The following is a 14,244-nucleotide window of genomic DNA, read 5'->3' on the forward strand; positions in this document are numbered from 1 at the left end:
CTGATTTCCTGTAATTGCTAAGTAAACTGGGTTGTCGTCAGTCTCTTATGCGTTAGATTTGGTGTTAGGAGGACAAGTTTCTTTTATTGTTTCTGGTGGTCACCTTCTGAGTGACAGCATTCTGGCTGCATATACTAAAATGAGGCAAGTAGCACCTTGAAAAAAGAATCAGTGATGATAAGAAATTAAATGTTTCATTCAACTGTGTATCAAATCTCTTCTTAACGTAAATCCTAAAGGTCAAGTGCAAATGTTTTATGCCTTAAAGGACCTTTGTATGATACTTTTTCATGTAAACATCAGTGTTGTTACATGCAGACACTTCCTGTAAGGGTATTCAGATTCAGATCTCACCTCGCTCTGCATACTCCTTAAGTCAGCAGACATATGTTGTGAAACTTCTGCACATGAATATCCCTTTGCACAGAAGTCTGTGCAAGTCTGGTCTCATAAAAGGCCGTCTTTTTTTCTTAGAGAAGCAGAAATCAGGATAGAGGGCAAAGCATTGCTTACATTCTTTGCTCTCAGATGGTCATCATAGTGCAGAGTCAGGATGATTCATGTTTTAACTGTTAGTGCCTATAAATCTTTGATAATAGGAAGTGATTTTTAAACTAACTGGGATTTTTTTGTTAAACTATTTAGCACTGGAAAAGATAGAATGAGGTGCAATACCAGGCAACTGGAGACAACAGTAACAAGCCAACAGTCACATGCCTTTGTTGTGGTGGAAAGAATCTATAGTCTTTTGTTATTTCTTCTGTTAGTTTGTTTCCTGTTGCCCTGACCCCTGAGAAAAAGATGGGGTTAAAGGAATTTATCAAGGTTTGGTGTGTAGATAGGGCAGTGATGTTTTTTCATAAATGTTTGAAACTAAATGTTCCTAATTTTCAGTCCTGATATCACGCTTCAAATTGTCTTTTAGCAAATGTATTTTCACTAGGGGAATGCATGACACATTCTCTCACACTTGCTTGAGAAGCTTAAAAAAATTCCTATAAATTCTATTATTACATTTTATTTGAATTTAGTATTACCATACAGCCTCTAAAGAGATGGCCTTGCAAAGAGAGAGGGGAGATTTATTGCTCTTTAGTGGGAAGTGGCAAAGGAGATAGAGCCAAACTCAGCTCAGAAGTGCACAGAGGAAGGATGAGAGGCAACGGGTACAAGTTGGGTGACAAATCATTTCAGAATTGATATAAAAACATGGTTTTTACCTGTGCATGGTCCAACACCTGGTTTCCTGGAGGAAATGTGGGGATATGCGTCATCAGAGGTACTCAAAACACTACCTGGACGAGGCCCTGAGTCACCTGCTTCAATGGGTCCTCTGCTGAGCAGGGTGTGGGACTAGACACCCCCAGAATTCCCTTTTCAGCTGGTGGTTCTTTGATTATATTAGTGCCTTATCTGCATAAGTATCACAGATTCTTCCAAAAAACCCTTTTTTGAGTATACAGCTGGGAGCATATTCAGTATTATGGATTTGTATTGCCAGTTACTGTACAGATCCAGATGATAGTGCAGTTTGCTCTTCCTGGACGGGTATTGCTGAATTTCTGACAACATCCCATCCGACTTGATCGTGTAGGCTCATGTCACATCAGGGGCTCAGTGATGCTTTTATCTACCTATTCTTATGAATCACTGACTTGCACATTTTCTTCCACTTGTATGTACAGTTTATTTAATAATATACTGAATTAATTTATGTAATTTTTAGAGAGGAGCAGCAATTGAAATTTTAAGTTGCACTGTTTGAAAAGGTATAGTTCTGAATTCTAACTGTTGCTCCATATTGATTATTGTTTCCTCAAGACAAATGGCAAGCTTGCTACTCTAATAAGGTTTCTCTCCCAAAAAAGATTTCCTTACCTTTTGAGATTTCAGTTGGAGGTTGTAGTCTCATTTGCACACATGTATGCAATTCTTTAAGTGCAGGAAAATAGGTTAGTTGTTATAGTAAGGAGGTGCATGTGCAAGATTTTCAGTGTTGGTATTTGGACTTGTGTTTTGTCTTTAGTGCTGTAGAATGACTCATTCACAATGTTGATACCAGGTCTGGCTTCATGGGAAAACGAGGCAATGAAGCTCAGTGAGATATAGTGCTCTTGATGTTGCTCACAAAATCATAGAAAGAGTGGCTTTGTATTCTTTGTCACCTCAAATAGCATAGCAGGACTCAGTGAGTTATTAATCCTCCTACTGAAGCCAAAGGCAAGTTTTTCCTTGACTAAAATGGCAACAGGGTAAGATCTCAAGGGCACAGTTGATTAATTTTCCTATGTTCGGAGTCATTGGTCTCATGTAACTAAACATGTCAGGAGAAGGCCCATCTTATTTCCAATGAATTTATAATTACTTCATAAATGTCCGATAAGGTAGATTGTGATTTTTTTTTTTCTTTTTCTGAGTGTTCAGGTGCTAAGTTTAGCAGTTGATTAAATGCACAACAAAATAATCAAAGTTAGTAAAAACTCAAATGCATATACAGAAGGACTATAAGATGTTAGATTTAATGGTAACTGGCCTCAGATAAATGTATTTAGAGTTAGAATAAGGGTAAGAAAGGGCTGGAATGTTTTCAAATCTAACAAAAATCTACTAACTAAACCCAAACTCAGACTATTAGGACTAATAGGAAAGTGCTCAGGAGGTGGGTTACTCCACACTCATGTGTTACATGTTTCCTGCACTTTGCTCTGAAGTACCTGGTTTTGGGTGTTGCTAGAGGCACTGGGGAGGATGACAGGACACAATTTGGTACAGCTGGAGCCATCTGTGACAGTTTTGGCATGGAAACCTGGAAACGTGCCACACCTGTAGTTTTGCAAGTTGGAATTCTGCATGCTGATTCTGATGGGCTCCAGTGCTGTCTGTGACGGACGGGTTAGTCACTTCTGTCTCATTTACTCCATCAGTTGAATTGCCAAGAACACATAATCACATTTAGAAGATACTTGCATTTGTTGGGCTGAACTTTTGAGTTTGGAAAATAGTAATGAACTCTTACTAATGAACTCTTTTTTGTCCTTGCTTCTTCCTTTGTTAAGTAGTCAAGAGTCTGAGATAGGAGGCTGGCATGAAATGTCTCTCACTTGTGCATCCTTGATCCCCAATCTATGTGGTAGAAGTCCAGAAAGATTGAAGCTATTTTATGGTGGTGATTTTTTTTTTTTTACTATTTTTTGTTTACTATTTTTTCTGCGTTGGAGAAGAAATGTGTCTTGGTAATAAGGATATGAGGTCAACAAAATCCAGACTGTTCAGACTAAAACTGAAAAGAAGAAACCCGACACATTAAATATTATTTTTAAAAAGTAGATGCGAGGTGAAACTATTTAATCATTCACCACTTGGCTTTTAGAAAGAAACCATTCTGGAGTACTTTGACCAAGGACTTTAAAATTGACCAACATCTGGTAAAATACATGCAAGGCATATAACAGTTGATTATCTTTTTCATGGGATAGATGCTATCACAGATAAACTGCTATTCTTCAGAAACACAGAACATACCAAGCACTATGGTATGTCACTACGGAGAGCACAGCACAGCTCCTGGTTCATACAACTGACTTAACACAAAGAATTTATGAAGAGTGTTCTGTTCCTTTGAAATGTCAGGCAGGAGTGCTTAGTTTCAACATATCTGTTGTGAAGATGAGAATTTGGATTTACTTGGCAATTCAAGAAAGCAACTGTACTTCTAATTTAAGAGATACTATGAGTAACTTTATTTCTTTTGAGATGTGTCCGTGAGAAGGTTCTATTTTGAGTGAAGTGGATTGCCGAAATAAATTTCACAGGGCTCTGGGTTTTGGTTATCTGCAGGTCCATAAGTTTCCCAGGAGCAAATAAACTGTACTATGTATCTTGTTTTGGCTCTGCCAGATACCAAGGTGATAAAACTCTGTCTTAACAAGTTTAGCTGTGTTCAGAGTAAAGTTTCTAGATTTTGCTGTAGTTTAGTGTTCTGTATATGCCAAGATAAGAGGTGCACCTGTATATTTGGGTGGGAAAAAAAAAGCAGAAATTCTGTGTTTTTCAGAACTCTGTTGGTTAAATGGAAAATTTTGATATGGTTACAAGTTGACAATCCATAGTTATTTCCTGAAGTAGCGTGTCTCTAAAAATAAGGAATACTTGTTTTACCATTATCAAACATGCGTAAAGGAACTGTTCCTCTTTGCCCATTCCTGTTTGCGTAGGCTAACACTAGAGAATCCAGGCATTTTCAGCATCTTCTGTTTACTCAGAAATTTGACATTTGTGCAATGCCACCGCTTTATCTTTGACAGAAATGTTAGCAATTTTGTGTAAGACTTATTTTGTAGATGTCCCTCAAATAGAGGGGAGAAAAAGTGGATAAAAGGAACGTTTTGGGGATTTTTATCTTTTTCACTCCCTTCAGTCCGTGAATATGGTGGTACACAAGGAATTTGTCACCAAAGAGAGCGCTGAGAAAAAGAACTGCTTAAGGATGTTCTGCACGGTAGTCTTCCTTTCACTGCCTGACATAGGGCAGCAGATGAGAATAACTAGGGATGGTCTTGTTCGTGGAACAGATGGAAACAGCAATAATTACAGAATGGAAGTTGTAATTCTCCCGTTAAGAAAAAGCACTGATAGCTTTTACTAGTATTTTTATTTCTGAATTATGTAGCCGTTGTCCAGGCATAATGCAAGTTGACATGATGCTGCAGTCCTAAATACAGATTATAGTTCCCCATGTCTAGCCGCTCCCCTGCACGACAGTAGCTGCTGTAACTGATTTTGTATTGTGCCGATGGAAGAAGTGTCTTAACCTTTCAGTTTGTCTATCACTGGAGTAGACAGTGAGTCAGATCCCAGAAATTTCTACGTTTGATTAAATTAATGGTATCTGTCAAAATACTCCCTAACAATAAGTTTTCTGTAAAATAAAAACAAACTTCTAATTTATGTATCTTTTCTGAACTTCAGTCAGTAGATCCTGCTCCACAAATTCTTTACATACTTTCAGTACAATCAGAAGCACTGGAATTTCTAAATTGTTTTTCCTAGCACTGCTGGAAAAAAACCCCAAAAAGTAAAAATAAGTATCATAAATCCTAGGGATCTCTCAGGAACATTAAGCTGACCTTTAAACAGTAGCAGAAATAAGTAAAAGTCAGTAACTATTTCTACTCTACCATACTATGATAGAGTAGTGGGGTTATTAAATAACATCCCAGGCACAAAAGAAGATTCATGGATTTCAGCCACAAAACTGTCTGAAAGCTGTTGAAGGAAAGAGATGGGACAAATTGTAAAATAAACTATGTGACAGGAAGTAAGTGTTCCAGCCAGGGTTGAAGAAATCTGCATGCCTCAGACATGCTTCAGTCTTGTCTGAGAGCTGATACCGCAAGCCCGTAGTAAGCAAAAGACAAGAAGGCTGGAAAGGGGCAAAAAATATTTTTTGTTGAGAGACAGTATATATACCTTCAGGCATATATGTATACACGAACACACACACACCCCTCTCCTTTAGCCTTTCTCCACAGATTTTAAGAAAACAGTTTTATGTTTGCTGATATTTTTCAGATTAAAAGCAGTGGCAGTTCAGCAACTTGAACTCCAGTAAGAAAGTATTACTACTGTCAGAGTGAACTTTTTCCAGATTCTTTTTGAGTTAAAAGTAACACTGACACTGGGTGCTGAATGATCATGGTTGGGTCCTTGAAGAAAGCCATAATTTGTGTTTCAACATCATGAGACATAGAAAATAATGTTGTTCCATGTAGTTTGTTTCAGTTCTGTATTATTTGGTGCTTCAGTGCTTTTCTGTGGCTCCAAGGGCTATGCACCAACAGACCTAAAACAAGACCTGAGTTTCACGTGTAGATTAGCAAGTCCCAAGTAGGCAGCCTTCCTTTGCAGGCACCAGCTGTTTAAATGGGTAACAGGCTAAGAGCAGAAGTGAGCTCATAGCACTTAATGGTTTATTAGTGTCAAGACATGACACCATCAGCATGAGGAATAGCCATGTGGCACTGCAAGACTGAATGTTACATTTTATTCTGTAGCTTGCTTACTTGTTCCATAATTTTTGTCCCTTTCTCCCAGAAGTCTATTAACTATGCTTCCTGAAGTATCTTGAAGCCTGTCTGAGAACAGTGATAACCTGTGCTTGTATATCTGTCAGGATATCATTCTTTAACTAGTAAGAGAAATGAAATCCAAAACCGGTAACTATTTTTTACATAAATTGCCTAAACTTCATCTCTGTTTAGGGAGAAGGAATAGGAGCATGCTCTTTATTTTGTAGGAAATTTTCTCCTAGCCTTTTTTTCTAGGCCTTTAAATAAGCATTAGTTAATCATATGTTATCCATATGTCTTTGATCCTTCTTTTCCCCCTTTAATTCATAAATGCCTGGATTTCTTGAAGTGCTTTAATAACTGTGTAGATTAATATGAAGATGTGTATGTGGATTTTTTTAAGTTTTGTTTCAAGTACGTGTCGTCCTTATGCCTAAAACTGCAATATTTCTGAATTTAAAGCACTATGATTATAAAGTATTTATAGACTTCTGTGCTTTACGTAAATACTGGGTTTGACCTAAGTTTTGTCTTTGTTAAAATGAAGGGTAAGGAAGTAATTATTTATTCTAAGTTTTTAAAAGATGCTGAGTTACTGCTTTGATATAAACTAAATGAACAAAAAATTGGAAGCAAAGTTTTTAACAGAATTTGAAGCATTTATCTGAATTGTGGTGATAGGTTAGTGAAACTCAAGGAGAGCTCATTGTACCATATGCTTACCAATTCCAGTATTTGTGTGTCTTAATCTTGCTATTGTTTTCCTGGGTCAGTCACTTAACTGTTTGTTGTGTGATGGAATTGTAGAATCCTGTGTCTCCTACAGTTGCTTTTTGGCACCTTGGCAAACGTATTTAGGCTTTTGAAAGGGTATCAAAAGTCAGTTTTCCATATGAGGACATTAATTGATACCATTATGGTGCAACATTCTGCCTACTGTATAGAGCTATGCTTGTACAACTGTAACTTTACAGACAGGGTTGAGATGCGGTTTCTGACTGAGAACAGCAATTCATGAGAAAAAGTGCAGATGTCATCGTACTAATAATGCTGTGCTTGCACAGAGTTGGCTGGTTCACTCGTGGAGATGTTTTCACTGTCTGGCTATGAATCACAGAACACCAATGATATAGCTACATCTGTATGCTGCCAGGATATTCTTATGCCAAAAAAACCTTCTGTGTGTGAAACTGCAAGTTAAACGAGGCAGCGAAAAGCATCTTGTCTAATGATACCTAACAACTCAAAAACCACAGGTAAGGAGGTCGTGGCAAGGGGTCACAACTGATATGATAAGGCATTTTCCAGGGTTGCATCAGATGCAGGAAATTCCTTCTGGATTTTTAGAAGGTGTTACAGATCTTTCTGAATGTCATATTGCCATTTTGTCTCAGCTGAAGGTGTTGGAAAAAGAGTGTGAGCAAAACTCGAGTGAGTTTTTGGCTGGAGCTGGCAGTAGGGGGAGCTGGGACTCCGTGCAGCTCCAGAAGAAAAGTCCTCTTCACCTCCCTCAGCAGGCTTCGTTGGAAATGTGTTCATGCTTCCAGCTTGGAAACTAGACATGCAGAAGCTTATGGACAGGGCCTTAAACCAGAGATGTCTTTTTTTTTTTTTTTTTGTAGTAAAAAAATAACATGAGATTCCTTGGGAAGCATAAAGAGGGCCTTGAATCTGATGGCTGAAAAATGCCTCACCCAGCTTAACAGCTCTGTCAGGACAACAAATGATTAGTACATGAAACTGGCTTTGTTAGATTTGCCATTCTTTTGGGAGTATTTGTAAGTCTGCTACTTTCTAAGATTTGAGTCACCCTAGGCTTTGGAGGAAGAAGCAGCTTTGTTTTCTTTGACATTATGCGGAGCAAGCAATATGTGGCATATATACATTAAGAGAAACAGCATATTTAGTCATGTTACATACAGATCTATAGATACATGTACACCATATGTTTTCATAAATACATATTCCTATATGCAGCTAATGGTGTGTATGCTGAAGAGTTAGCAGATCCTTGTATGGGAAAGGCACACATAATGGCTGCCCCAGCAGATACTTGTCAGGCAGTGATTTAAATGCGGGACTCCACTGTCTTAAATGTGGGACTCTGCTGTCAGCAGTATTTATATTAAATGCTTTGTAACAATTCATTTGGTACATCAGGTACCATTTGTTTCTTGTTTATTGCTGAAATCCCCATGAATCCATTTGAGGCAGAAAGATTGCTATGCTGAACTCAAGCCAGCTTATTCCTAGCTATTGTCTGTGATTTTTGTGAACTGTTTTCTGTATCGCAAGTAGTCCATTTCAGGTCTGAGCAAATTGTGCACCATAGATAAATATGGGAATTTGTACAGAGATTGAAGTTTGCACTTACATAAAACTTTAGCATGAACTTTGTCAGTCAATTTGATTGCTTCTACCATACGAGCAAATTTTCAGAGCTATTTTAGCAATATGTGGGTACAATGGTCTCTTAATCTAAATGGTTGGTTCTCTATTTATTCATGTTTGTTTTACACCCTTTAAATTCTGCTTCTCTTATAAAATTGTACCCAAGGTCTGCCAGTGCAAGTTAAAAGAGAATAAGGTTCCTCCCATGAATGTATTTGAAAGTGGATTTCTTTATAGCATTATTTAGGTGAAACCTGTGTCTGGAAGAGGGTTGTTGAAATAATGCAGCTACCTAGGAGGGAGACTACACTCGAGGAACTGAAAATCAGTCAGGTCATGTTCAGCTAAGTACAAATCCCTGAAGGGGTTCTGTTCTGATAGAACTCAAAATTGCTGAAATATCCTGGCACAGATCCCGTATGGAGTAGAAGTTGGAGCCTTCAGTGTGTATATTGCTTTTCTATTTCAAAGCCGTAATCCAGAGCACGTAATCCAAGCCATTGTGAAGTATTTGTTAATGCAACAGAGAAGATAATTCTTCAAAGGCTAGTCGAGAGGGTATAGGGTGAAAATGAGAGTGAGGTAATAGAAAAATCTCGTTTTGTTGGTAATATCATCAATGTACAATAAAAAAAAAAAAAAGCCCTCATTTTAAATGCACTTTGCCCCTGCCCAGCCAGTGCAGGTGGGGTTTCCTTTATATGCATATAGCCAGGAGAGCCTAGTCATGCACACACTGCATACTTGCCTTCTTCGTTTAGGATTAATGATATTTAAAACCATAATTTTTTACAGGTCATATATATGTTTCATTCTCTGTCTTGAAAATACACCCTAAACTTTGAAAATAGGGCTGCGATGCTTGTTAGCTTTAATAGTTTTGACCTGGAAAAGAAGGCTGTGTGCCTAAAAGCTTACCTCCTTTCTCAGTGATGGTAATTACTCTGTTAAAATATCTTCTCTGCACTAAAATCCTTGTCCTGATGTTTGATGCTGGTTTTAGTGAAGAGGATCAGAGATTTGCTGTTTCCTTTCCGATGATATATGCCTATGATAACATAATTCATTTGTTTTCAATCCATGTTGATGAGACAAGGATGGAGCAAAGAAAGATGTAATGATCTGTCTCAGGCCAAATGAGCTTGTCAGCTGTGGAGAGGAAGTAGTCCCAGTCAGACATCTGCTTTATCCTTTATGCTAACCTTATGAGTGAGTAACCTTGCAAGCAGTCGGGTCAGGTTAGAGGGTGTGCTTTCCTCGAATGAGCAAGCAGGGGTGGATTTCTGGAGGAGAAGTCAGAAAAACTGTTGCGGTGTTTTCTGAGAAACAAAACTGAAGAGTCTTGAAAAAGTCTGTATAGTATTCTTTCTGGTTGATACCATATTGTTTAAGTAATGTGAGATAGAGCTCTATTTGACATAACTGTTTCTTCACCTATTCTGCATGCTTCCCATTCTGGCTTTAGTAAAACCAAAAAAAAATGTAAGTAAATTACCAAACCCTGCCAGTAATAAAAGGTTTGAGATTGTAGAAAGGAGGAGAGGGTGTCTTTCTTAACTTCCCTTTGCTTATTAGCTTGAAGTACTGTAAGGAAGATGAGTTGGGCAGTGTCACATTCAAGATGCACATCAGTATAATATAACCCCATTTACAGGGTGCTAGAGGGGAAGGCTGTCTGCCAGAGAATTTGATACTTTGCCAGTCCACCTGGTGGTTCTTTGTGGTTGTTTTAGTGGGGAATCTAAAGTCTTAATTCAAAGCTGGGTAACTAAGCTGGATTTCTTGAAGTACAAGAATTTTTTCAAGGGCAAAGTGTCATTTTTGGCACTTCAGTTCCATGGTTTCTGGAAGGAAAAAAGTGCTTCAGTATTTTTGAATATGCTGCTGTACACACGGGGGTGCTCAAGCTATAGTTCATGTTGTTAGCTGTTGGGGTGCTAAAATCTAGGGCAAGCAGGCAGGCCTCGGATCAAAATGGTTTTCTTCTGCCTTTCATCTTGACGCTGTTTCAGAACTTAATCAGACCATCCCTTTGCAGTGTACATTGCTTTTCCACCTCGTTGCTGTGTCCCTTTGAAGTAACCCAGTGTTTAACACTGCTGATCTTCAAAATAATGAAAGGAACTTGCTAGCTGCTCCCTCTTTGTGGGCTGGGGATGCCAACTGGAAATTGGCAGGTGTTGGGACAATCCCTCTTACCGCCTAGTTGTCTTAGCAAAGCCATTCATTTGTGCAGCCGTGTGGCCAGCTGGCAGGAGAACTCCTCTTTCTCTTTTCACTTGTTGTTGGACTACCTGTATTTAATTAATCTGACTTATTTCTAATAGTAAATAAAATACTTCTCATTCCTTTGAAGCTCAGCATAGTGCTAAGAGTAACAGCAGCTGCTGTTCTCTTAAATGAGTAGTACCTTAAAAGAGAGGGGAACAGGGCAATGGGAAATCTGCACCGCATAAAAACTGGCAGAGAAAGTGTCCTTGATCCCTTTTTTCATTATTTTTTTTTCCCCCCTCTATTCTGTAGATTTAGGACTAGTTTAGGCCATGATTTCATAATATTAGAACTAGACATTGCTGGATCTCTCAGCAGTACAGGCATGGTCTAGATCAAGCTGAACTATGCAGTTGTATTTGTGTCCAATTAGAGGACACAAATACAAAGTTTATGCTGATATCAGGGCTTTTTCTTGCCAGCGTCATGCCAGCTGTGAGAGGACAGATGATACTAGATCTAGCAAAAAGTCACTGAGGGACACTACGTGCTCCAAGCCTGAAGCTACAAAGTTAACCTGTAACATGTAAATCGGCAAAGTGAGTTCATAATAATGGATTGGTGCTTTTCATCTGTGTTGTCATGATGTTTTTGATCGGTTTTTGGTGCACACAATTATCCTGTGGTGCTATGGGTTTTTGGTTTGAGCAGGGCTTTTTAAAGAAGCCTGTGTAAGGTAGGTGCCTAACTTTAGAGCAGTTTAATGTGAGCGCACACGTCGTATGTTCCTTTAAATAAAGAGTTGAGCTTCGGAGACTCATTTATGTAACTGCCAGTTCATAATTTGAATGCCTTAATTAACTTTGCAATTGAAGTAACAGTAAATAACATTTTTTACTTAGCCTGCTCTATTTAATATAATCCCCTACTTTTGTTTCAAAGAAAAAGGTAAGAGTTGTTCAGGAGAGACCGCTGCTGCTTTATTTATAGGGATTGGGCTTCTGGATGAGGGTAATAGCTAGCCACAGATCCCAGATGGCTCATTTTTGCCCACTCCTTCCCTTCTTTGGGGAAATGAGGGTCCCCTCTGGCAGTGTGGAGGATGCCTCTCTGGGTCTCCTTGCAAGGTGACCAATAAGAAATTGCTGCCATGTGTAGGCTCAGATACTTAAATTTGGTAATTATTCTCTCCATGACTGTCCCTCCCAACTACAGTTATTTTTGCAAATTCTTCATTGACCAAATTGTTCAGTGTTCTGTGGTTTTGACCAGGAGTAGATAAAATGATGTCTCTGCTTTTACTTAGTTCCACGGTAGAAAATAGCAAAGAAATCTCCAGTATTATCAACTGCAGTGAGTGAGAACTGGAATTTAAGCCTATGATTTTCATCTAATTTCATACTTAGATTAGTGAATTAAGACCATCATCATCTCTCTGAAGCGGTTAAATCCTGTTCCACACAGTACTGATAGGGGGAGGCTAAGGACCATGTAGACTAGTGTAAATCTAAAGAAACTACTAGAACTCACCAAACCCTTTCCTCTGAATCCTTAGCATTGTGGTTTGAGCCTTTTTTTTTTTTTCCTTCAAGCTGATCTCCAGCATTTTTTTTGTATTATTTTTTTCCTGCGCAGCATGATAAAATACACTGAAGTACATGATCTTGTTATTTGTTTATATACATTTTAGCTTGTTTGCAGGGTATGTGATGAATCACTTGGACAAAAAATAGTTTGTTCTGGATCAATTAAATGAATGTGGTTTGAAGCCCCTGGAAAACGGGAGACAAATAGTACTCATTTCCAAGTTTTCAGATGGACAATTAATGTTTTTACAAAAAGCCAACATACTTCTGGGGATTGGCAAACATTTTCACAAAAACAAGTAACAAATGTAATTCTCTACTCCTGGAGCAAACAGATATGCAAGTGATGGAATACTAAATGCTGGGGAGCTAGTTTCGGTTAAACAGCATACTTGGAAGTTATCCAAATTGTTTGTGCTGGAGATGATTCAAAGAGGTCCCTCTGCTGTTTAATGTGTGTCACATATTTACAGAATGATGGAGGCTTTTTTTCTTAAGGATCACAATTCCCCCTAAGTGCCAGATAATCTTTCCTGCTCTGAAAACTGTCCTGTCATTACAGTCCTCAGATGTTATAATGATTGGAGTGTAAAGACAGCCTAGTGAAGCTAGCGATGAGGAATTCTCTCATTTCTTGCAGATTCCAGGGGTAAAACTTAACGTATAACAAATGGTCCTGACTGGCCTTGAAAGAAGCCAGCCGTCACCAATATTGCTAAAAGCTAAGGATGGAGGAAAGTGAGGGTGACAGTCCTTGTGCTGTCCTTCAGGGTGGAAGCATTTGTGTGGGAACTGTCATACTTCATTTTGCCTGGAAGCCTGTCCCCTCAGTTCACCTGTTTGCACCCTTCCACTTCTCACACCGGTATGCCATGGCAGTCAGCTGTTTCCAGTTTAGCTTTCTGCAGATGAAGCCTCGAAGGCATTTAAATTCCAAAGGCAGCTTTTTATATGGTGCTCCATTGATTACGTTGTCCAGAATAGTTTTGTTGTAATTTTTTTATTCTCAGCAAATTTTAATATTCATGAAGTTTACTGACCATCACTTGGAATCTCATGTTCTGACTTCATAGAACAAATATGGTGCAGAAAAAAGTCTCAGCTATTTGTTTAGATCCCCAAGATTGAAGCAAGGCTTTTATCCTGTGCTTAGATTGTTTGTCAAGCTCTGAGTGTTCATCTCCTACCAACATCAAATATTTGAATACAAATGTGTTCCTGCAGATAACAAAATCTTCACCGTGGCACACATAAAAGCAATTAAATCTTCCAGCTCCAAAAACCCCTGGTACTCAACTCCCTCATGAAAAAATGGGGGTTTGTACTGTATGCTCTGAAGTCTAATAATACCAGGCCTTTTTAGGCCTGGAGAGAGGTAGGGAAGGATAACACATTTACCTGTGCCAAGTACCCTGTCTTCTTTCAAGGAAATCACACTTTTGCATCTGCACTTGAACAGTAAAAAGATGGTTTTGGTACTTGTTACTAGCATACAGCTGAGAACTTCTGATATTATCACAAGCTTGATTTTGGCTTTAGGAGTCTGAGGCACCGGAAAGGTTGAAAAGCCATTTGGAATGCTGATGGGTACCACACACGTTGTAATGGGAGGAATGTTGTTAATTAAAAACAAATGCCAGCCGTCAGCATCAGCCAGTTTTGAGGAAAGGGCCTGTCAGATATGGGAGTTTGGGCCTTACTGTGTTTATTCTGAATTTGCCTGGGGACTGTTTCTCAGTGCTGATAAAAGTGGTGTGCAGTTGTTCCAGAGTGGATAGAATGCAAAACTGTGGTAAATGACTGATCCTTGGAAGTGCAAGAGGGTGAGAAGAGATATTTAGATCATAATTAAAATGTGCTCTTCCATCCAAGATAGAGCAAGCCAAGAAGCTGCTTTTCCACTCTAATCTTTTAAGATGACCTGTTTTACTTCACAGTGAGATGGGCTTCAGGCAGAGAAATGGTAACTTTTGAAGTACTTGAACTTC

Source organism: Strix aluco, chromosome 4 (genome assembly GCF_031877795.1).
Source record: "Strix aluco isolate bStrAlu1 chromosome 4, bStrAlu1.hap1, whole genome shotgun sequence".
Taxonomy (NCBI): Eukaryota; Metazoa; Chordata; class Aves; order Strigiformes; family Strigidae; genus Strix; species Strix aluco.